The 26,004-nt window shown below is 38.8% G+C and overlaps 1 protein-coding gene across 1 annotated transcript in view; it reads right to left on the reverse strand.

Moving 5' to 3' along the window:
- ppfia2 (PTPRF interacting protein alpha 2) overlaps nt 1-25,662 on the reverse strand; it is a 341,653-nt gene extending 315,991 nt beyond the window's left edge. Inside the window, exon 1 of the mRNA XM_008110919.3 lies at nt 25,643-25,662. The gene's annotated coding sequence lies outside the window, so the exon portion shown is untranslated. The remainder of the gene's footprint in view (nt 1-25,642) is intronic.
- Nucleotides 25,663-26,004: the final 342 nt, after the last annotated feature.

A 26,004-nucleotide genomic window follows, 5' to 3' on the forward strand; every position in this document is an offset into this window, starting at 1 on the left:
TCTTGACTTCAGTTAGAATCTCAGGAAGAAAATATTCATCTTCCATTACATCTTCTTTGTTTCCTGGTTATATTATCAGCAAATGAGGTTCCTTTAGCTCTATACCTTTAGCTTTTAAACAGAGGCTGGATGGTCATCTGTCAGGGGTACTTTGATTGTGTTTTTCCTGTGTGGCAGGGGGTTGGACTAGATGACCCATATGGTATCTTCTAACTCTGTTATTCTATGATTATATACTCTTCTATCTATGAGCAAGTCTCCCATAAATTACAATATAATAGTCCCATGCTCTTTCTCTTTACGTAAGAACAAACTATACAGTAGCCCAGTGGTTCTCATCCTGTGGGTCTCCAGATGTTTTTGGCCTTCAGCTCCCAGAAATCCTAACAGCTCGTAAACTGGCTGGGATTTCTGGGAGTTGTAGGCTAAAAACATCTGGGAATCCCAGGTTGAGAACCACTGCAGTAGCCTTTCCCCTCAAGGTCAGAGTCACAACCTGTCAAAAAGCTGGGGCCCCAATGTCCTTAGAGAGCCGCTCTACTGATGCTTGTCCGAAACCCTCTTAGCATTTAGGCATTGCAGCTGAAGAGGTGTCAAACTGTAATTCTACAGTGCAGATGCACCTACAAGGGCTTAAGATGGAGCCCCAGTGTAGATCCATCCTCTGTTTTTGTTTTCTAACCCTCAATAGTGTCTCTGAGTAGGATCAGACCATCTTTTATATTTCCCATAAAGGTCCTAATGTAATATGATTCTGGAACATTGTGGGACAGTAAAAGATGTGGCCAGATTGACAGAGGTAGCAGCACATCAGAAGACAGCAGGGGCTCTTCAAAGCTGGAGCTTTATAAAAGTTACTTTTTAGACTACCATTTTCAGAATTCCCCTATGGCTATGTTAGGTGGGAAATGATGAAGAATGTAGTCTGAAAATAACTTTCCCATGATCTGCCTTCTGTTTTGCAGTCTTATCAAGAATGAATGTTTATGTGTATGTGCAAATGTGCATGCAGGTGCGAGAGTGGATTTGCAACCAGCCCTGCATTAACTCTCCATATTCAATTTAAAGTGTACATAAGGTTTACATTTGTTTAAAGTATTTGCATAAAAGGCTCTCTGTGTGTGATCATGGAGCTGTGTTTCTGATCTCTGAAAGAGACCCCTGTGAACATGAAGACTACACACATATTAGCTATATATATATATATACACACACACACACACACACACACACACACACACACACACCATTCAATGTGTATGCATGAATCAATTGATTTCCATTCATTATAACTCATGCTCCATTGAGTTATGTATTGATTTATGATTTAACAGATATGCAAGAAAATGTGCATGCATATTTAATGATGTGTTCCAACATATTTTCTTACAAGTCATTCATTCACTCATTCTGAAGGAGTCAATGTGATGTATTGGTTGGAGCATCAGACTAGTATTCTGGAAAATAGGGTTGATTCCCTGCTCACGTATGGAAATCAATGGTGGACCTTGGGCAAGTCACATTCTCTCAAACTTAGAAGAACCAAAAGTCAACCCACCTTTTGAACAAATCTTGCAAAGAAAATCCCATGTTAAGATTGCCAAAAGACAGAGATAACATGTCACATAACAGCAACAAATCATTTGAAACTCATGTTTCCCTCAAAGTACGCATCTTTTGGTGAATGTTTAAGCACAAATATTCCATCTGCATTTTGCTATTTTTATGAGCCAAGAACTGCATTGCAGATTTCAGAGAGGAGAAAAATTGAAATGATATTTTGTATTGGTCCAGGAGGTGTGCATCAGGTTAATTTGTAGTGGAAGGAACTCCTCAAGATCGAACACCTCAAGGATTCTGATGTGAAGGTCATCCTGCTGTGTGTGTTCACTCACCCGGGACATGCCATTTCAAGACAGTGTATATGTTTGATTGCACTTCTGTTAGTTTCAAATAAATAAATGAATGTATTTGGATGCTTTCAGCATCTGGAAGTTTCTTAATCATGCTTAATCATTCCAGATTTTTTAGTTATTTCCTGAAGCCCCCAGTGGCGCAATGGGTTAAATCCTTGTGCTGGCAGACTTGAAAGTTGGGTTGCTTACCTGAAGGTTGCCGGTTCAAATCCAACCCAGGGAGAGAGCAGATGAACTCTCTCTGTCAGCTCCAGCTCCATGCAGGGACATGAGAGAAGCCTCCCACAAGGATGGTAAAACATTAAACACCTGGGCGTCCCCTGGGCAACATCCTTGCAGACCACCAATTCTCTCACACCAGAAGCAACTTGTAGCTTCTCAAGTCACTCCTGACACAAAAAAATTATTTCCTGACTTCTTGGAGAACATTGGAGAATTCTTGTCAAGCTCTTTATTAGATAGCTGTTCATCTAGCCTCATATCCAAAGTGGGCTTCTGCTATGATCCTAATCCCCATATTCAGAAGTTAGTTCTGAAACTATCAAGATTTACTTTCAAGTAAATGCATTAGATAGGATTGGGCTGCTTATCTGAGGAAGTCATTAGGAGCAACAGACCAAAGCAGTAATAACAGTCATCTATAACTTTATAATTACTTTTGTAATAACTTTGGAATTAGGTTAGGCATCATTATAAATGCTGAATGGAAGACTTCTGTTTCTTTGCTTTATTAAAAAGACCATGTGAGGCAAGAGGGAAGATTCCCCAAAGCGAACAAATGATCTCTTCTTATCTCCTCAAGCAATAAAAATGGCTTGACTCTAGCTTGTGATTCATGGCCAAATATTTCAGTACAACCTTCTCTAGCCCAGGTCTATCTATCTGAGTATTTGCAGACTCTATCATATATACCATCCCCAGATTTCCCAGACTGGCGCCTTTTTATGTGTACAAATTCCATCATGCTCAGGCAATTGACTATGCTGGCTGGTAATAATGGGGGAGGGGGTATGTTTGCTTCTTCCATTCCACAGCTTTCATTTTCAGACTGTGTAGTCCATGAGATCACAACTTTTTGAAAAAATATACAGAAATACTTCAAACATTATAGTCACACACATGGAAAGACAAACTTAACAGCTAATGTGAGCAGATGTTGTTGGACTCCAAATCCTTTGATTTCTCATCATCAGTTATGTTGACTAGGGCTTCTAGGATTTGTGGTCCATCAACATCTGGAAAGCTTGCATTTGCCCACATTAGAGTCTGGTCTTTAGGTATCTGTGTTTAATCCTGCACCTCATCAAGTGGCTTTATCTACCTTGCAGGCTTGTTTTCATGCTCCTGTGGAGGATTTGCCATCCTCAGAACATGAAAGAGACGTATACCTGCCAAGACCTTCTTCAGCAATTCATTGTGACAAATAGCCATGTCCTACTTCAGTTCAAGAGTATGGGGAGCTGGAGGACCTCCAAGTCCTTGTGACCAAAGCTGTTGGAGACTAATCTCTCTCTCTCCCCCCCCCCCCCCGTTTACAAAAACCTAACCCCCCAAAATAACACATTTCTTCTCTAAAAATGGGGGAATGGGGATAGGACAATTTTCTCCATGATTAAACGCTTCCAGAAATTTAACACCTTTATCTTTCCTGCAAACAGCAAAGAATACAAATGCATGGGTCAAAGTATAAAACAGAGTAGGTGTATGTGAAGCCACTGATTTCAATGGTCTTAAGTGTGTCTCTTTGTTCTTGGGCTTTGAGCTGCCAATTTTCATTAACTTTATGCCACAGAGAAGAAAATTAAAGGGAATGTTTCCTTCTTTCACCCACACTTTTAATTTTCGGGCTGTGTAGTCTTTTGTTTGAGAAGTACTGTTACAATTCTGCATCAGTGGAATTCTTTGTAATTTAGTCCAGCTTCATGCACAGGAACAAGCAGCCATTTCAGAGAATGGTCTCAAAAACGCTTACCCTCTCCATTGCTCTGTCTTGGAAATGTTTGCAATTAAAATAGCTGTGAATTTTTCTGAAGGCTCAGATATAGTGTTAATAACTACATAGTTTGTGATGCTGGACGTAATCACCTATAGATGAATCCCAGTAAAGAAATCACATTCTATTAATTACATTTTTAAATGTATTAAATCGCAAATGAAATGCATTAAACAAGGTTGAAATACAAAATGAGTTGTTCTGTTCATGATGCCAACTATACCCCTTTCCACTCTAGTACTATTCCTACACCCCTCAATAACATTATGAAGAAACTGAATATGTTTATTTGGTTGTTTTCTCCACTTTTCTTAAGATTTCTTCCTATAGATACATAATTTCTTTTGTACTTCTGCAAACCTTGGCATCTGCCCAAGCCTGCTGATACTACTGTCTTGGGAATAGATGGTCTCAATTTGGCTATATAAGAACACTTCTTTGCAGAACGTGTTTGCTATTAGACTATCCTATGAGATCAGAATATATTTATAAAACACAGCTATAGTAATTTAATACCACTAGAAAGCCCTCCCCAAACTACCGCATTAACAGATACACTACTTCACCAAAATACAAAACCTTGGATTTTCTGGAAGGAAATCATGATGTTTAAAAGGATATGAAATTATTATGATTCTTTTCTGTCTTCTTAACCTCCCTTTTCTTCCTTGTCTTCTGTCTAACATTAAGGATTTTTTAAAAGAATTGGCATTTTTATGATTCATCTTTGATTGTAGAAAGTTGATAGACTGATTGATGGAGTCGGCACCAATGCCACATTGCCAAAGTGGTGACTAGATAAGCAGAAAATATATCACTGTATTTTTGTAATATTTTTATTGAAAAAAAAAAGACAAAAACATACAAAACATAAAATACAAAGAAGAAAACACACACACAAACTAAGAAAGCATAACATAATCCAAATAAAAAATAAATACAAACCACACAACCTCTGAAGATGCCTTCCATAGATGTGGGTGAAACATCAGGAAATAATGCTTCTGGAACATGGACATACAGCCCAGAAAACTCACAGCAATCCAGTGATTCTGGCCATGAAAGCCTTCGACAACACAATAAATACAGAGACACTACTTCCTTTCCTCCCTTTGAGGCAGAGGTTCTTCCTAAATCTTCTAGTGTTCCATTTAGTAAAAAGTGAAACTTAAATACCTAATATTTATTTATATTTACATAGACTACTTATTCCTTAATATATTTCTCTACTTTCTCCCATTCTTTCCGCACCTTGCTCCACTTCATTATTCTAGTTAATTTGTCAGTTTCCATGGCTTCTCTTAATTTAAGTTGCCAATTATAGATGGAAGGTGCTTCAGATATTTTCCACTTTTCTGCCAATACTATTCTTGCTTTTTTAGTCATATACAAGATTATTCTCCTTGTAGGTTTATTGATTTGTACATCTATCATGGTGAAAAAATACAGTTGCAGTGTAAATTCTAAGTCTACTTGTAAAATACTATTAATTGTATTATGGAGGAGCCCCAGTGGCGTAGCAGATTAAACCGCTGAGCTACTGAACTTGTTAACTAAAAGGCTGGTGGTTTGAATCCGGGGAGCGGAGTGAGCTCCTGCTGTTAGCCCCAGCTTCTGCCAACCTAGCAGTTCAAGAACATGCAAATGTGAGTAGATCAATAGGTAAAAGCGCTCCATGCAGTCATGCCAGCCACATGACCTTGGCTACGGACAACGCCGGCTCTTCGGGTTAGAAATGGAGATGAACACCAACCCCCAGAGTTGGACACGACTGGACTTAATGTCAGGGGAAAACCTTTACCTTTACTTATCTTCCAATTCTTAACTCTTTTACAGTTCCATAACATATGATATAGTGTACATTTCTCTTTCTCACAGCATAAGTCTTTATTGGTTTTATATATTTTAGCTAGCATCTGTGGGGGTCAATACCAACTATATATTTTAGCTAGCATCTGCAGGGTTAAATACCAACTATAGTGGGCTTTATAACAATTTTATTTAATACTGCTAGAACATGTAAAGTCCGCCATGCCTTTCCAAGTTCTTTCCCATTGGTCAATGTACATTACGCTTCCAACATTTTTTGCCTAGGTCAGCATATATTGGTTCTATTTCTTGTTCTTTCTGTATTAAAGTGTATATATTTTGGAAATAAAATATAAAAAGATAGAAAAATATATAATATATAACTTTATAACTGCCTTGGTGTCTATACTTGGAGAACAGTGAGACGTTAAATAAATAATAACATAAAATAAAGAGGAAAAGATAGCTGAACTAAACAAACTGCTATTAACAGGAAATGCAGAAATGAATATCAGTTCCCACGCAGCCTGTTTCAAATGGAGGAGGGTGGAAAGGCAAACTTAAGTTGAATGTCAGAAGAGCAATAGAAGCCTGGCTGAATACACTCCTTAGGGCTATAAGTGAAGCCTGAAGTGTCAATATCTGTCAGAGAGAGCACCCTTGTCTCAAAGCAGGCAACTAGCCAGCTGATGAATCCCACAAAAACAGTGCATAGGCTGCTAGAAAGACAAGCTATGGCAGGAGAAGATGGCATCTCTTTGCTCACTGTGTTCATGTGCTTCCCTGTGTGGTTCAGACTGATTGCCTGATGAATCTGGAGGCCTTCACATTTGTTCTAGAATGAATGGAATGTAGTCTCACACATTCAAAATACAAGGTATAATCAGAAAAAGAATCACAGTATTATAAATGGAAAAGGCAACCCCTTTCCTTGGTTTTCCATTCCATTCAACATCCTTGGTGTTGTTGATTCAATATAAAGTGTAACCTTCATGAAGCAAGATGTTAGTTTTATTTATGTAGCAGATTAATAGAAACACATGGAAACCTGAAACGCAGCACAATTAAAAAACCCACTTCCATCATTAATTAACTGTTCACATCTCACCAGTAATTTCCTGTCCTACGTCATCAAATATGAGTGTAATTTATGTGAGTGTTAAATGAACAAGCCAATGGTTTCAATTAAAGTCAGTATATTACATTGTCTGCACTTTCTCATTCATTGTGTTTAATTTACTTTTTGGATAAATGACCAGAACTATAAATAAAACCTCAGTATGTATTCTACTAATATAGGACAGACACTGTCTGTTGTCTTTCAAAGGTGCACCTTTGCTTTCTATGATTTTGTGTATTCTTGTTCACTCCTTCTGTTACATCGTCACCACCACCACTGCCAGCACTGTCATCATCTTCATCATCATCATCATCATCATCATCATCATCATCATCATCATCATCTATATTCCACTTTCTCCCCCTCAGAACTGGGATTCAACTAAACCAGATTCACTAACTAGATGAGTCCCATAGCTTGAGATCCCAGAACCAGGATTTAAAAACTAAAATAACATTTCTTGACAGTCAAGAGGTAGATACAGGGCTAGCCAAAGACATTTTTCCTACATGAACTACATTGGTTAGAATACAAATAGAACCTCTCTGTGCACCGACGCCTGTGACATGCTTTTCACACATGTGACAATCTTTGAATCACTTCTCCCCATACCTAGCTGTAACAGATAATTTAGTGTTTGCTGCCCCTTCCATAATCCTAAAAGTTTTCTGCTTTGGAACAGGCACCACAGTAGGCCTAATGGTAGGACTGGCCCTAGGCAGAGTTTCTTGGACTTTTCGCATTTGCACTCAAATAAAAAAGGAAACTTTCTTGCTATACCTGGTGGAGGATGTATATAGCATGGCCATTACTTCATTTTTATATTGTAATCTGCCATGTTCCTGGAAAACTAAAAGACTGAGTTAAAATTTGATCAAAACCTCCAGAAAACTATCTGTGTTAGTGTGCTGCAGAAGGGGAAAAGTTTGGCAACATTTCAAAAATTAGTAAACTAGTAATTACTTGCTGTTTAATCATATGCATAGCGTGTTACTCTGAGTTATAGATTCACACACAAACACACACACAGTTGGGGAAGGAGTCAACACTGAGGTCAGAGGGAAATGAAATGCAGAAAGTACAGACAGTGACAATTATCTTAACAGTGGCTATTCACTATGCAGTTTCTGCTGATAATACAAACATCTTATTGCAGAGTAAACTAATTAACACAGGTAATGCAATTTTTTTTTAACGAAAAGCATTATTCTAATTCAAGCCCTGGGGATAAATCCGACCTCTTGATTAATTATATTTCAACTATTTGGTTTTTTCCATTCAAAGCTACTTTGTTCAAGAATAGCCATTTTAAGATAAATGACAGAGTTTCTTGGGGAGCTAGAATCAATGTGGTGCAGTGGTTTGAGCATTGGAGTAGGACTCCCTGGAGACCAGGGTTTGGATGTCCACTTAGCTATGGAATGCCACTAGGTAATCTTGAACAATTCACATGCTTTCAGCCTGAGGATGGCAAGAGCAACTCCCTGAACAGATCTTGCCAAGAAAATCCCATGATAGCTTCTCCTTAGGGTTGCCATAAGTCAGAAATGATTTGAAGGTACATAAAAATAGCAACAACTACTTCAAAGGCTGAAATCCTTCCCCATTCCTTTTTGACTATTACAGTTTGTGACATATGATTTCTGTCCATTTATTCCTTGGTGCAAAATCTGGACTGTTGTAGAGGAACATGGCTGACAGAGGATAGCATATGGCAAATGAAAAGATGAGCAAGTGAATCCTTGTTGCTAATCTCTGCTAATTATAGGTGTTGTTGTTATCTTCTCTTACTGTATTATTGCCAAATTAGAAAGATAAAGTTACCAGTTCATTTTGTAGAAGCACTAGATCTGTATTTTTGTTTTCTAGTGTGTATGTTGGGCATAAAGAATGTAGTTCATTGGGTTGCTGAGAGTTTTCCAGGCTGTATGACCATGTTGCCTGCCATAGATGTGGGTGAAACATCAGGAGAGAATGCTTCTGGAACATGACCATACAGCCCAAAAAACGAAAGCCTCGACAACACAGTGTAGTTCATTCATATCTAAGTCATTTTAGCTGCAGTGATAGGTGCCAAATAAGAGTGTTCTATTGTTTTCTCTGTAAATCCACAAATAGGGACAGATGCTGTTGTAGTGTATGTTCTGGGTAGATGCTGAAGGCATGGAAGTAGTAGGTTTCTGATAGAAATTGGGCTTATATTACATATAATTACAATGTAATATCCAGAAAAGTAATCAATCCCATATTTACACAGGAGAAGTATTATTGTGTCTTATCATTCTGTCTGCAATATCAGTATATAACATTCTTTTGCCTGTTTTCAGCTGCACATATAGGGCAAACAGCTCTCCCTTGCCTTCAGGGACTCCCATAGTTTTACTACAGCTTCCATCTGTTCAACATCATATAGCCATATACTTATTTGTGAACTTAGATCAGCAAGTTCCACTGCCACCCGTCTCCTTAAACAACATTATTCTTTCTTTCTTTTAGGCTCAAACTTTCCTCTTGAAACCTAAACAAACATGTTGAGCATGTTGAGATGCTACTGGATTCCCCGCGGTGTGTAGGAGGTCCAAAGACAGGACAGCAGCTTAGAGGATTACATCTCTCCTTGAGGCACACCCTGGTATCAATACCATACCTTCCCAAGGCTTCTACTCAAAATGCAAAAACAAGGATTCCTGATATCCTCCACAGTTACTTTTGGTATGTCTTGTAGCATGGAATTTAATTATCACCCCCTATTAAAACTCAGTTTATGCAGTAAACTGTGTAACTGAGTCAAACAGAATCGGATTAGATCTAGCATTAAATATAAATAGATGACAGTGCAAGAGTTATTCATGACTAACCTAAGTCTTGTAGGTCGACACTAAACATAATGTATTGTGAATCCAATCTGCATTCTTCCCATGTACCCCTACTTTGCATATTCTTTCGTATCATCTTTCCTTCCTCTTTGCAGAAGTTTAAATTGTGAGTTCTTAATAGTAGGATTTTTATGTTTATGCGTATTTCTGTATGAGAGACCTGACACTGAATAAACAATTATATTCAGTGTAGTTCTCAAAGACAAAGGCCCCTTCTAAACAGCTGTACAAAATTCACATTGAACTGGATTATATAGCAGTATGGGCTCAGATAACCCAGTTCAAAGCAGATATTGTGGATTACCTGCCTTGATATTCTGGGTTATATGGCTGCGTGGAAGGGCCCATAGCTGTGACAGCTTGTAATATGAATGTGCAAATGATCTTGTAGTATCTTACAAACTAACTCAGAGAATGAAGTTGGTAGCATGAGCTTTTGTAGACTAAGGGCCCTTCCACATAGCCATATAACCCAGACTGTCAAGGCAGAAAATCTCACACTATCTGTTTTGAACTGGGTTATCTGAGTCCACACTGCTATATATTCCAGTTTTTATTCAGCTGTGTGGAAGGAGCCTAAGTTTACTTCCTCTGATACATGTTCCTAGGCATTTCACTCCATGCACCGAGGAAGTAGACTTAATCTACGAAAGCTTGTGCTACCAACCTCATTCTCTCAGTTGCTCTCTAAAGTGCTACAAGATGCCTCTGGATACAATCATTGTAGTTGTTGCCATTGTCATCATCACTATCATTGCCATCATCATCTTGTCATACTTGCTAGTCTGATACTCTAGTCATGTTCTTCCAGACGAGAAAGGCTGCTACTGTTGTTCTGAAAATCACTGTGTGCGTGGAAACACTTCAGTTGCTTTGTTGGTTGGTGGGTGGATCCAGAAATACATTCATTTGAAAGCATCCAGGCAGGAAAAAAGTGCAGGATTAGAAAACAGAAATTCTTTTTTCCTTTCTTTCTTCAATTCAGCTCTGGAGAAGCTCTGCAAGCTTTTTGGTAGCTTGCAGCAGAAAACCCAGGATTGTATAGATATGTGTGCCTGAACTGGCAAAAATAGACCTCAGCAGCCCCTTCAGTTCTCTCTTCATCCTGCATATAAGATCAGGAGAGTCTGCCAAATGGGTTAAGCTGTGGTGTAGCAGAAAGTGGAAATCCCTGAAAATCAACCAGAAGTGACTACAGAGGGCTTGGCAGCAAAATAGAGGTGTGGAATTTAGTAAGCTTTTATTCCAAATTCTATACAGCACTTTGAGTACAGTGGATAGCTTTTAATCAGTCAAATATGTCTATCACACAAGTTAAATGGTGTCAAGCTTCAGGTGAAACTATTCGTTCAGCTGCTTGAGTCTGCCAGCTACTTCATCCTTCCAAGGTAACAGTATTTTTTCCTGTCACCCAGAAATTTCCCCTTTCTGACTGAACAGCTGGTGCCTGATTTTCACAGAGATAATTTATATAAGAGTTCCTAATAGCAAGATCTGTGGATTTTCAAGCAGAGGACACATGTTTCAGTGATATTACTCTGAACAGTAATACCACTCCATTTATCAATACTATAGAGCAGAGCTTCTTAAACTGTAGGTCCTGACCCAAAATACGAGTTCAACTATATTCAATTTGTAATGCCTTCTGTGAATCAACATTGCCACTTCTCAGTCACAAAGTCCAGTAAACTCAAACAAAATGTGTGGATGTGCCATTTAGACTGATACTCTAAAATGCTTTGTAGATTAAAAAAAAACATGAGCAAACTGCATGACTCATCTAGTTCCAATATTCATTTAATTTCTGCAGAATGTGATAGGCACTGGATAAGGCCCCTTCTTTTGTATTGAATATAATGTGCCTATAGTGCTTTTTAAAAATCACCCAGCTCCTGCCAGCTTCCATGCCCTTCTTTTGATTCCAAAATTATTATTTTAATACCAGGAATGCTATGAAATTGGGTTTATGGGGCACTGAAGGTGTTCTATCTGGCTTATTGTAATGGGCATGGATACTTCATATTTTAAAAAGCTTTCGTGGTTTTTGTACATATTTGATTTCTCAGAAATACACTGCCAAGGCTCATAAATATGGGAGTCTCTGGTTCAAGATGCACTGTGTCTAACAATTAACCTTGAGAGTTATATAATACTGAACAATAATTAAATTATTTCTCTTTTCCTTATTGTACTATTTTTGTTAGAAGCAGAATATCAGATTCAGGTTTTTTTTACTAGAGTAACAAGATGGCATTATAATGAGATGGATTTTTTTTCTGTTATGACTTTGGCTGACTAATTTGTTATGTTAAACCATTCCCCTCACCCCCAAATTAGTTGCCAGGAGAACAGAGCCAAAATATGTAGGCGTACCATTACCAATAAGCCGGGTAAAACCAAAATATGTTTTTCACAGCTTTGAAGTAGCTTCTTATATATTTGCTCACTCAATTGTCAGAAGATAAAAACAAACAGTGTGTGGACCCTCTATTAAATGGAAGACAATTATCCACTTTAGACAGCTCCTGCAGATAATTTGTGATAACATGACAGAGGTAACATAAATTCCATCTTTAACAATTGGTGTAAACACAAAGAAATGCCAAGTGATGACAGCTTGCTTTATGCTATGGCTCGGTCCATTGCTTTTAAGGTAAAAAAATGCCAGAAGCTTTTTTTAAAAAAAAAAATCAAAATGACCAGTATAATTCAGCATAGTGGGAAAAATGTTCATTATAATCAATAAAGCCAGAAGGATTTGAAACAGAAAATTCACAAGGGTTGAATAATTATTTTCATTATTTTTATTTTTAGCCTGTTCCTCAAGTAGGAGTGATTCAACATTCATATTCAAATTGGGCAAAGGCAACATATTAAATACTTATAAACTGGGCATGGGCAAACTTTGGCACAGGGGTTTTGGACAGGAGTTGAAGTCCAAAACATCTGGGGGGGTTAAGTTTGCTCATGCCTGCTATAAGCGCTAAAAAGAACTTAACTATAAACCAATCCAAATAAAAATGTCACATACTGCTTTCAGTCAACAGTGAACCTCAGAATGAAGAGTAGTTTGATTTGGTTCTTTTAGATTATTCCTGTGTTAGTCAACCAGGATTTAAACCTTTTAGCTTAGTTCTCTGGTGAACACTACATATCAATCATTGTCATTTTGTTTGTGAAGGGTTGCCTTTCTGTTTCCATGGTTATGTGTGATATCCAATAACAACAAAGGAGACCCTTCTGCAGTCAGCCTAGGTCAGATTGGTGTAGGATTGTGATTCATTTTTATGTAAGGACACAACTTACCAGAAGAATAGCCTTGTTTACTGTAACCCATTTACTGTAACTATCTTGTCAGTAGTGACATTTCCAAGAAGTCTTGGACAAGGACTTTGTTTTTACTTAAGCCCGATAGATTTACTCCTTTTGACTTCTGATATTCCCTAATCAGTGACAGCTCAAACTTGGGTTTTCTGAAAATCTAAAAAATACAGTATTCCTTCCCCCATGTATTTTCTTTTATATATAATTGTCAGCCCATGCAACTTGAATATGGTATTAATCTGTTTATTACGATTACACAGCACAATGTAAAAACCATCTTATGGTAAGGTTTTTATAGGGGGCAACCATAACGTTGTCAAATTATGAACAAGTTTTCTGCTTCTTCATAACTCTTCATTGGAATGATGTAATCATCAGGGTTTTGGGATTAGGGCTTAGATTTAAGGCTCCACTAAACCATGAAGATTCAAGTTGCCATCGCACCACTATTCTCATTTTGAACTAGTCACTTTCTGTAAGCCTGGCACATCACATAAGAGTGTTGTGAGGATGACATCAGAAGGAGGAGAGCTGTGCACACCACCTTGAATTCATGAAAGGAAAGTTGAAGTAACTAATATACCAATAAAACAATTTCATAAGATGGAACATGTGGCGGTTAAACTGGAAAAAATGTCCTCCTCCACAATCATCTTAATTTTAAACAGGGTGAGCAAATAGATAGGATTATTATTAGAAGCTGTGATCATAATAGATTTTGTATATTTTTAATTATTCTTTGCATCCCTCCAACCACCATATCACACTGACTCTCATTTTCAACTCTCCCTGCCATGGCTGAAGTTTTGGAGTTTCTGCCTGCTAATCCTCATCCCTTCCTTTAAGTATGAGCCATTCCAAGTAGATAATGGTTGTGATAGGACCTGAGAAAAAGTCAGCTATATCAGCACATATTGTATATAAGAAGATGGCATGTAGCAAAGACTCCAATAGAGCAAATTCTTCAAGGGCTGCAAGTAGTACTCTAAAGTGACAGAGGAGTAATCTTCTCATGATGATGTTGTCATGTGATTATTTCAGACTCATGGTAACTCTAAAATAAGTCTATCATGGAGTTTTCTAGAGCCGAGGGTGTGTGATTGACCCAAGGTCATCCAGTGGATAATATGGATAAGTGGGGAGTTGATTTCTGGTCTCTAATGCTCATACCACTACATCACACTGGCTCTCTGATGCTCAACTAGACAGGAAAATTCTGCATTGCTGTGTAAATGTTACATTTTGAAAATGCTTGTAGTTTCCTGCCTCTGACAGAAAGCTTACTAGTGCAACAGGAAACCTGTACTGGACCACTATTCACATATTGTTGATTTCTTCTTGAGTGCTCAATCCTTTGTTTCTAAGTGGCAAACAGCACAGCAATAAATGAGATTTATGTAGCTTAATAGATTAAATAAATAACTCACACACTTTCTATATTAAGTTAGGAGCACATTTGAAAATTAGTCAACTCAGATTGTACAATATTAAACAGATTTCACCTGTCTTAGAATATGATGGAAATTTTTTGTGATTCTGCCATTGGTTAGCAAAGTAAAAATTTAAATTGATTAAGAATTCTGTATACATTAATGTTTTTCGCCCTTCTCAAAAGTCATTATAGATCAGCAGGAATCTTAGCTGCCAAATGTAAGAAGTGATTAGGCATCTGGATAATTTTAGACTTCTCAGTTTAATTTTTTTTTTAAACCCAACACATATAATAAAACCTAAGGATATTAATGAGTATCTCCTGCTGTGATGCCCAATTAACATTCTGTTCTTTCCCAAGTTATATTTCAAAGTTGCAGAGAAATTTGCTTTCTTTGCTTTTAAGTGTAGTGAAGCCTAGAAGATGATTCAAATGACTTATTTTTCTATATTTCTAATACATGTTGATACATGAAGCAGTGAATTTATATCCGTATTGTATAATACAGTCAAACACAGAGTTTCTGTTAAAAATCAGGACTTCTGGGAACACACAAGTGAGGTCTGGAAGGGATTCCAGATTTCAAGATTCATACTTAATATGTTTGAATGAAGCAGCACTTTAAAACTGCCTGGGTGGAATTTGGACTGTACAGAACATTTTACATAGAACAAAGGCAGCATTGAGAAGGATAGGAAAAACCCACAATATTTATCAGGTCAAAATCAAATATAAGAGGAAAGCTGGTATCTACAATGATACAAAACAGTATTTATTAGAACATAGCTGGAACACTTGTCCCTGCCTATCCACCCGCTATTTCAACAAATTCCTGGCACTTGATGATTTAGGGATGACATCAGCATGCTGTCATGGGGCTTACTTCAAGATTAAGAAGAACTGCTGATCTAGAAGTAGGTCCCCATAATTAGAATTTTCACATTGATACTTCTCTGTGATGATTTCTAGGATAACTTGGAAAGCTTTGCAGTCCAAAGTCAATGTAACTCAGAAGCCTCAGAAGTGTTGAGTCAAGCCCGACCTGTACCATTTTTATTGGCAGGAAACATCACTACCTATGTGGTGGACTTCTATAATTTGAAGACCATTCCCCTGATAATCTCATTCCTCCATCTTTAAAAAGAGAGAGGCAGTTAGAAAATGAACACCACGTCCCTAGTAGGCTCCTGTTAGTTATATTGCATTATTTGGCTTTATTTATTTCAACTTCACTTTTTTTTCCTCAAAATTGGAACTGATCATATGTTTCAGGGGGAGAGCTCATAATGGCCTGAAACAAATTTAGAATCACTAAAAATAGCCCCTATATTGACCAATCATTGACTTGGCAGGTTTATGGGACGTATAGACCATTTTAACCTCCTACACATACATTTAAGGTTTGATGAAAGGCCACTTTCCTATAAAAAGTCTTGTAGACCTAAGCTGACTTTTGGAATTCAGAGATTCACGTATCATGAGGATACCTGGTATTGGAATGAGGAAACACTCTGGGAATTCTTTCATGATGTATAGCGCTACCTAACTTTTTTTTTTCTTTCAGTACTGGGAGGAATGCCAACATGCTGGAGGGGAAAGTCCTTTCCTTTCAGCATGTTGGCATCCCTCCCAGTATGGAATAGAGAAATGCTGCAGATCCATAATAGTCAGATCTGTTCTCAGGCTTTCCTCTCAGCTGATATGTACCTCAGTGTTTTGTATTACAGTATTTTATGCTACAACATATATTTGAAACAAAAACAGAACTATATGTATAAGGATGCATACTTTTGTGATATTATTTGTGAGTGTGCATGATTGTATAGAAGGAAATTTTGCCACCCTGCTTTTCCTCTGCTATGAACGGCAATATTTGAGCTTTTTTTCTGTTTCCTGACATCTGTCTTCAGCTCCAGTGTATTGACAGCTCTTATATTATGAATGTCTTGCAATGCTACGGCTAAACAGTTTGATCCTTTCCAGTAAATGGCTGGTTTCCTTCAGTGAGAATGAAAGATGTGCAAAGTCTTTTTGATTAAACTAGCTGCTTTAAAAAAGCGCTCAGTCTTTGTACTCCAAATGAAATATGTCTGCATCAAACAGTAGTATAATTGAAATATATTCATTGTTGGATGGTTTCTTGTGATTTCCCCCTACTGATTTTCCAGGATGCTTGAGCAATGGGTTTTTTAAAAAAATGACCACCTGCTGGGATTTTGTTTGATTTGAGCAGATGAAAGACTGCAGAGAGGATGGAAAACCATCAAGATGTAGATAAAGGATGTCTCTGGAATAATGATAACATCCATACTTGCAGTGAGAAAAATCTTTGCTGCTTCTTTTATCCAAATGGAATATAAAGGAAACAGAAAGAATGTTCCAGAATTTGGAAACCACTGGCCATACTAACAGGGAAATTTGGAAAACTGTAGACTAAAGATATATCTATTAGAAAATTTAGTGTATTAACTAACCTTCTAATGTATCCCACTTGAACCACTTTGCTAAAACTTGCCAATATTAACTTACTGTATGAGAATTGTTATCTTTACCACCTTATTTCATCTAACTAAAAACAATTGGAAGCCTCCCATCAGGCCCATAGCCAGGATTTTGATTCGGGGGGGGGGGGGGGGCTGAATCTGAGTGAATGAAGATCTACCCTAGCAAAACTTTCGTATCGTTATCCCAATACCCCCATGCATATGGGATATATTGAGCATGGTGATCAGATCATGATATGGATAAACATAACAGTATCAGTAAGGCCTTCTCTCGGACCACCCTGACTACATGTCTTCCTCTCATTTTCTCATTTTCTTTTGTTTTATTAATGTGTCCCCACCTTCTCAACTGAGCTCCTCAAAGAAGAACAACAATTGATATAATGCAATGTAAACACTCAGGGCAAAGTGGGTGAGCTGAAATAAGAGCTAGAAGCCACCTTAACTTCCACTCCTATGTTCCTTCTCACAGAATCATTGATAGTAGAGACTACTGTAGAACTGGGCTGTGGCACAGCTGGTTTGTAGCCAGCGGTAATAAATCACTACTGACTGAGAGGTCATGAGTTCGAAGCCAGCCTGGGTTGAAGTGAGCTCCCGACCATTAATAGTCCAACTCGCTGTTGACCTATGCAGCTCGAAAGTCAGTTACATCTGTCGAGTAGGAAATTTAGGTACCGCTTTATGCGGAGAGGCTAATTTAACTAATATACAACACCATAAAACTTTCCAGCAGCATGTGGAAGAATGAGGAACTACTCCATCAAGGATTCAATGTCACAAGTGGACGGTGAAGCAGCAGCTCCCCCTGTGGCTGGAATCAAGCATACCCTCATGATGCCGGAAGCTAGAAATATTAAATTGCCTCTGTGTCTGTCTATATATGTGGTATGTCTAATGGTATTGAATGTTTGCCATGTATATGTGCATTGTGATATGCCCTGAGTTCCCTTCGGGGTGAGAAGGGTGGAATATAAATACTGTAAATAAATAATAAATACTGTAGGCAATCCAGGTAAAGTTGTACATTTGGAGTCATTTTCCTTCACTCTTTCACATCTTGTTGACATTAAAAATCTGACAGTTCCATAAGACAGTTCTGTAGCTCAGTTACTCATGGACAGACTTTCCACAGCAGAAGCAGGGACTGAGACGGGCTCAGGATTAGAGGACAAGCAGGTGGATGGATCATTCTATGAAAAATATTTACTACTAGTGGTGGTGGTGATGGTGGTGGTGATGATGATGACATTCCAAGCACAGCCATGGCTCACATAATGAAAGAAAGTGACATGGAAGTCAGAGTCAATGGTTTCTAATGGGATAGTGTTGTTGCAGCCCAGCTATCTACATGACATCTTTTCACCCAAAATGAAGAGCTCATTAGCCCAAATATAGCTCAGTCAAAATGTATTCAAACCACTGATTTAAAGCTTATTAAGGAAATGAGTGTTCTGCTTCGGAGTACCCGGGAATACACACACACACACACACACACACACACATAGGGATTGTACAATAACTATTATTCCTATTAGTAATATTCTCTCCAGTCATAATGTTTAGGACTTAACTTTTATATAGGACTTTTAAGTGTTCAAAGCACCCTCATGCATTATCTAGTTGTAATCCTTACAATATAAAATACATCATTATCATCAAACTGTATACTGCAGATTAAGCCTACAATATTGTGGTTTGGTTAAGGTCACATAGTAAACTCAGGTTCAAATTGAAGACTTCCTGATTTGTCATTCACTCCTTAGCAGACCTAATCCAGTTAGAAAGTGTTCCAAGCTAGGAAGCACTGCAAAGCCTTTGTTAGTAACATATTTACAGTGGTTGGTGTCTAAGAGCATTTATGTCAGCCATAGCTCCTGGAAGAAAGATTTTTTTTTCTAGAATCCAGTGATTTTGCAAATTACTTCCAAAATATGCCACTTCAGCTAAAACCTTATAGGGGTAGTTGGGGATTTTACTTGAATCTCTTCCTGTCTTTCAGAATACTAATTTTGATCTTATTCCAATAGTTATAGTTGGATAATGTTTTGGATCATCCCAAAATGTACATTATTCTGGACAATGTACACTATTCTGCACAAAAGAACTACTCATCTAACTGATGTGATATCAAAGTCAAATAATGGAAGGAAGAGAAAGAGAGAACTTTCCCATCCTCTTTTACACTCAGTAGAAGAGTATCAAATAAAATCAGACTTCAGTGTGAAGTGACAGCAGAAAAATGAAGTCGAAAATAAACAAAACCATTAATCAGGCTGTCTTGACAGAAGCTAAGAAGCTGATTGGATCTTAGCATGCATTTTGCTACCAACTGCTCCTGCTTTCAAGCATCATGATTTTTTTTAAAAAAAGACTGAAAGAGAGTCACCACAGTTGTATTTAAAATTGATTGGTGAGTAGGCTGTGGATCAAAAAGGTATATTATATTCCTTACGTGAGTAAAATTTTGTGCCAGAATAAAATCTGCTTACAGAAGCCTTTTGTGGGCAGTAGCAAATTAAATACTGTCATCTCATGTATTTCAGGTATCTTTCCTACAGTGAAATGACAGGGAAATGACATCTTATTATGCTATCTTACATCTGAAACATTGATGGGGAAAGTAGGATGCATGCATCCATAATCCCAATATTGCAGCTTCCAAGCCTCCAGAGCAACCTTCAAGCTTTCCAATTTCCAAATATTTTAGTACTAAGAATTACCTCCCCCCACTTTAATTGCCTAAACTGCTGAAAAAGTGGCAGGATGAACCTGTTTCTCTCCCATTACTTCCCCACCTCCAAACATGTTGTTGTTGTTGTTGTTGTTGTTGTTGTTGTTGCTTCTTCTCCTTCTCCTTCTCCTTCTCCTTCTCCTTCTTCTTCCTAGCGTTTGTCCCATAAATTTGCAGGGTCTGCTTGTTTGCTTCTTCTTCTCAACTTGTTCCTATTGGCCACATTTCTCATTGTGATTCTTGCTTCAGCCATCTCGCATTTCAAATGGTAGAACAAGCGCATTTTAGGTTTGCCACTCGGCCTGTCACCTGCAACTTCCATACCCAGCGTGATTTTAGTCATGGAACTTTGTTGCAAATGTCCAAACCATTTCAGATGGGATTCCTTCATTTCCTCGGCTATCGGAGCAACTCCAAAGATGGCACTCACTGTATCATTTGGAATCCTGTCTTTCAGGGTAACACCTGAACATCTGCATTTCCATAGTGTGCAGAGTTTGCTCAACAGCCTTAGTGATTAGCCAGCACTCAGTGGCATATAGAGCGACTGGTCTCACCACCGTCCTGTTGATTTTCGATTTTAGGTGAATTGGCATCTTCTTATCACACATTACGCCTGTCATTGCTCTCCACTTCAACCATGTGGCAGTTATATGCCCATGTACATCCGACAGTATGTCACTGATAGAGGTAATCTTTGAGCTGAGGTATTTAAAGCTGGTCACTTTGTTGAGGTCAATGCCATTGATATTGATGGAGCTATTCTCTACCATTGGTCACATTCCATGTACTCAGTTTTTGAGATGTTGAGCCATAATCAGAAATATTGCAGATGATTTTTCCACACTTACACTTGAGTCTGTAACTCTACCCACAACTCGGTGGCTAACATAACAATAACGGCATATGGTAGTGTCCAAGGATGCAGTTTTTGTATGTCTCTGGTGATTGTGTCCATGCATAGTATGAACAGCAACTGTGACAGAGCCGATCCTTGATGGACTCCAACTCAAACAGGGAAGGGCTGATTCCTGCCATGTATCTTACCACACTTGTCAGATTCGCGTACAGAATAGAATCATAGAATCATAAAATAGTAGAGTTGGAAGAGACCTCATGGGCCATCCAGTCCAACCCCTTGCTAGGAAGCAGGAAATCACATTCAAAGCACCCCCGACAGATGGCCATCCAGCCTCTGCTTAAAAGCCTCCAAAGAAGGAGCCTCCACCACAGCCCGGGGGAGAGAGTTCCACTGTCGAACAGCTCTCACAGTGAGGAAGTTCTTCCTGATGTTCGGGTGGAATCTCCTTTCCTGTAGTTTGAAGCCATTGTTCCGCGCCCTAGTCTGCAGGGCAGCAGAAAACAAGCTTGCTCCCTCCTCCCTATGACTTCCCTTCATGTATTTGTACATGGCTATCATGTCTCCTCTCAGCCTTCTCTTCTGCAGGCTAAACATGCCCAGCTCTTTAATCCGCTCCTCATAGGGCTTGTTCTCCAGACCTTTGATCATTTTAGTCGCCCTCCTCTGGACACTTTCCAGCTTGTCAACATCTCCCTTCGTCCATTGTATGTATTCTTCCAGTACTCTTTGTGATCTCAACGCCATCCATATAAGATCATGTGGAACCCGGTCAAATGCCTTCTTAACATCTAGAAATGTGGTGTCGATGTTACAGTTCTTCTCCCGATGTTGTTCAATCAAAAGTCTGGTGGCATGAATTACGCCGATGGTCCCACTCCCCTGATTTGCTGTCATCATGATGATATCTCTCAACCAATTATCTAAAATATGCTTGATGTTCTTCATAGTATGACAGAACAAGCAGATTGGTCTATAGGAGGAACAGTTAGCAACATTTCCTTTCCTCTTCCAGATGGGCACAGTCACACTTGTCTGCCAGATGTCTGGCATCTTTCCCTCGGTGATGATTCTGTTGAAAAGCTCAGCGAGCCACTCACAGCCTTGATCTCCCAACAGCTTCCAGACATCAGCAGGCAAGTCATCTGGACCAGTACCTTCATTTGACTTCATTTTTGCAATAGCTTGCTTGACTTTGTCCAATGTAATTTGTGGGACAGGTTCCTCTATGATGGCTGCAGATTTGATAGATGGATGTGGGAACTTTTAGTTAGAAATGATATTGAAGTGCTGTCACCACCTCTCCAAGACATCGGCAGGGCACCGGAGGATGGTGCCATTCAGAGACTTGTTAGTACTGATATGTCCAACATCTTGAGTGGATCGATTTCGTGCCTTGGCTAACTGGAATATGGACTTCTCACCTTCCTTAGTATTCACGTTTTCATAGAGCTTCTTGTCGTAGTTTGCCTTTGCCATGGAGACAGATTTCTTCATGTCTCACATTGCTAAAAGGTAGGCCTCATGATCCTGGGCCTTCTGAGTCTTCAGCCAACGCTTGTATTTCAACTTCTTTTCTTGGATCTCCGTTTGCACTTCCTCACTCCACCACCAGATGGCTTTATCAATTTTAGTCTTGCCGGGAGTTATGTTTCCCAAGGTGCTTGCAGCTGACATCTTTGTGGTTTTTAGTGTGTGCCTCCAATCTTCTTCATTGGTTGAGTCAGTGCATGTTGTAAGACAGAATATCAAAGAAGCGATGATGGTGGGTCCTAGCACCCTCAATTTCCACCACTTAATGTGCTGGGTGTCGGTCATAGGTTTGACTATTTTGGAGCAGTTTATTCTGAGGTCCATAACGAGCAGATGGTACTGCACAGCAATGTGGTCAGTAGGTATGACTGACGACATTCCGACATAGCATCCAGGAATCAATCTGAGTTTCTTGACCGCAGCTACAGTAAGTAACAAGGTGTGATTTCCTTTTATGGAATTGTGCATTTGCAATAATCAGATCAGCTGCAATGGCATATCTCATGATTTGTTGACAGCCATCAAGCAATCTGAGATGTGGTCTACAACAGTAACATAATCTCTGAGATTCTCGCTGACAGTGATGCCGATCTGATACAGATCCATTTTGATCTGATGTTCCATGGAAGATTAGTTTATATCCATCTCTGAGATCTCTTGACTTAGAACCTTTCTAATGTGTCTCCTGAAAACAGCAGATGCCTACATGGCGGTTCTTGAGACAGCTTGTAAGTTCTTGGCTCCTAATGGCAAGACTAAGGGTGGCAAGTCAAATTGGTCGATGCTGGCATTGGTGTTGGTGGGATAGTTTTTTTAGCTGGTTTTTTCCATCAGCTGGTAACCCTTGGCATTCTTTCTGTGTTGTTTGGGCAGCAACATGCATCACTTCATGTTTGAATGTCCATTTTTCAGCTGGTGAATGAAAATGTCATGATGTTATTTCTGGTTGCTCTCAGTGTGTTATTACAACCAATTGGGGTGGAGGTGGAACATAAAATGGTCTTGATGTCTAATGCAAAAGTCTATTACAACCTAAAATGAACGAGCAAATTTACCTTATAATTGGGATTGTATGGATGCCAACTGAGTCCCGGAGGCTGTGCTCTGAGTGAAGGCTGGGTCCAGCATTATGATTGGCTTAGAGGTATGGAGGAGTTTGTAGCCAGCTGGCAACATCTGCAGTTTTCTAACTTCTTTCTGGTCATGATTTCTTCTGTGATGAACAAATTGTTGCCATGAGCCACTACAGCATTTGGTGACAGTAGAAATGGTTCCCATCTTTATTCATGGGCTGAGTTTAGAATTACAGCACAAGATAAAAAGTCCAAGTCCAAATAAATTCTTAAGGTGTTCATTATCAGATATGCACCCATTCTTTCACTCCCACCAAAAATCTTGTTTTGTCCACCAACCAGCATTGCAGGGATTTCGACAGATAGTTTCAATTTATATTTAACCACAGAGTATGGCTGTAATAACATTCAATAAATATATAGGGTTGTTGTATGTTTTCCGGGCTGTATGGCCATGTTCCAGAAGTATTCTGGAGTTTTCTCCAGAATTTCTCCAGAGTTTTCTCCATACCTCACAACCTCTGAGGATGCCTACCATAGATGTGGGCGAAACGTCAGGAGAGAATACTTCTGAAACATGGCCATACAGCCCAGAAAACATACAACAACCCTGTGATCCTGGTCATGAAAGCCTTTGACAACACAATAAATATATAGATTTTCAAGTAAGGAGTAGCCGCTTCATGAATTTCACCAACATAGCCTAGTGATTCAAGAATTACTGGAGCTACTGAGAGATGTAGCTGCTGTACTGTTTCATTCTGGAACAGATAATTCTATTTTTGTTTCAAACAAGATACACCTTAGGACTGAGGGCATTCACCATTCACACAGGCTGATATGTGACAGCATTCAAACAATGTGTATGCATAGAACCAATGTGGGGTAGTGGTTTGAGCATCGCACTGACTCTGAAGACCAGGGTTTGAATCCTTGCTCAGCCACAAAAATTCATGAGTTGACCTTGGACAAATTACACTTTTTCAGCCTTGGTGGAAGGCAAAGGCAAATCTCCTTTGAACAATTCTTGCAGAAAAACAAACAAACAAACAAACTCCCAAAGCCATGATAGTTATCTTAGGATTGTCATCAATTGAAATTACTTGAAGGCACATAATTCTGTTTGTGTTCATGTGTGTCTGGAGATGATAGCTCCCAAACCTCTTTGATGGGCATAAATGAAGCCCTTCTCATATTTGTTTTCTTACTACCTCCTGTTCAGCTCTGCATTAGTACAGCCCATACACATGTTTTCACTCATGCACACCACAGTTCATAATGCTAACATGATTTCATCTGGCTATCAAAGAGGTTAATAGCCAGTGTCATGCTGGAAGACACAAGAACACATTTGTCAATATTGCTCTTTCACCTTCAGTTGGATCACATCTAATGAACATCAGTGCCAGTATCCTCCCACATTGACATCTGACATGTAGAGGACAGTGTCATTAACCTATCAAGGCTCGTACAAATGTGGAAGCCTCAAGCACTATAAGGAACCCCTTTCAATGATCAATGCCTTCATAATGTGTGAACTGTAGAGCAGTTTGTACCATAGGACTAGTTTAGCTGATATAACTAGTTTAAGACATATTGCATCTTATGGGAATAATGCCTATTAATAATTTATATAGATTTTTGTGTTTTGAATAGTTCCCTACTTTAAGAAAAAAGTTTTTAAAAAGGAGATTAACATGAAAACATAGAACAACAAAAACACTGCCAATTCTTACATAGGACATGAACTATTTACATGATGGGGTTGTTGTATGTCTTTCGGGCTGTGTGGCCATGTTCCAGAAGCATTCTCTCCTGACGTTTCGCCCACATCTATGGCAGGCATCCTCAGAGGTTGTGAGGTATCTCACAACCTCTGAGGATGCCTGCCATAGATGTGGGCGAAACGTCAGGAGAGAATGCTTCTGGAACATGGCCACACAGCCCGAAAGACATACAACAACCCTGTGATCCTGGCCATGAAAGCCTTCGACAACATATTTACATGATCCTGAAATGCAAGGATTACTACAGTAGAACAAATAATTACAAAGCAGTTCACCATGCATTTGAAGACTTCTTGATTTCATGTTGTGTATAATATTATCCAGGTTACCTTCATCTAAGCTTAGAGCAAATCAAAAGTAAAAACTTCTTAGAACTCAAGAACATTAATTTGGTAATGGATAGTAAAGACAGTTCATGATGCTTTCCTAGTACATTCTGCAGAGATAGAGTGACCTTGGCCCTTTCCACACAGCTGGATAAAATCCCATATTATCTGCTTTGAACTGGGATATATGGCAGTGTGGATTCAGATATTCCAGTTCAAAGCAGATAATGTGGGTAATTCTGCCTTGACATTCTGGGTTATATGGCTGTGTGGAAGGACCCCTTAGTTGGTAAAGCCACAAAAATACAACATTCTTGCTTATGCTTGCAGAGAGCCGTAGGACTTATCCCTCTTACCTGAGTGTGAAGATCTGTTAGAACCTCTAGGCACAGATAGCTCACCTGTAGAAGAATGCAAGCTTTTGTTAATGCCTCAAATTCAAAATTGTGATAAAATTTGCTAGCACAAGTTACTAAAAAAAAAAAAAACAATAGCACTGGCTGGGTTGTTTGTACCTGTTCCATCAATTGGCTTGTCCTTTTGTGCCTGCTTAGCTAAAGAACTCTTTTGCATAAATGTGGAAAATACAATGTGTGTTTCAAAGTTGTGCTGAGCTGAGAACTCTCACAAGGTTGGAGATCTGTTAAAAGGCTGTCCCAGCATTCAGAGTAATATTTCTAGAACCAAAATTGCAGAAGGCTGCTATACCTTTAATGGT

Source organism: Anolis carolinensis, chromosome 5 (genome assembly GCF_035594765.1).
Source record: "Anolis carolinensis isolate JA03-04 chromosome 5, rAnoCar3.1.pri, whole genome shotgun sequence".
NCBI lineage: Eukaryota > Metazoa > Chordata > Lepidosauria > Squamata > Dactyloidae > Anolis > Anolis carolinensis.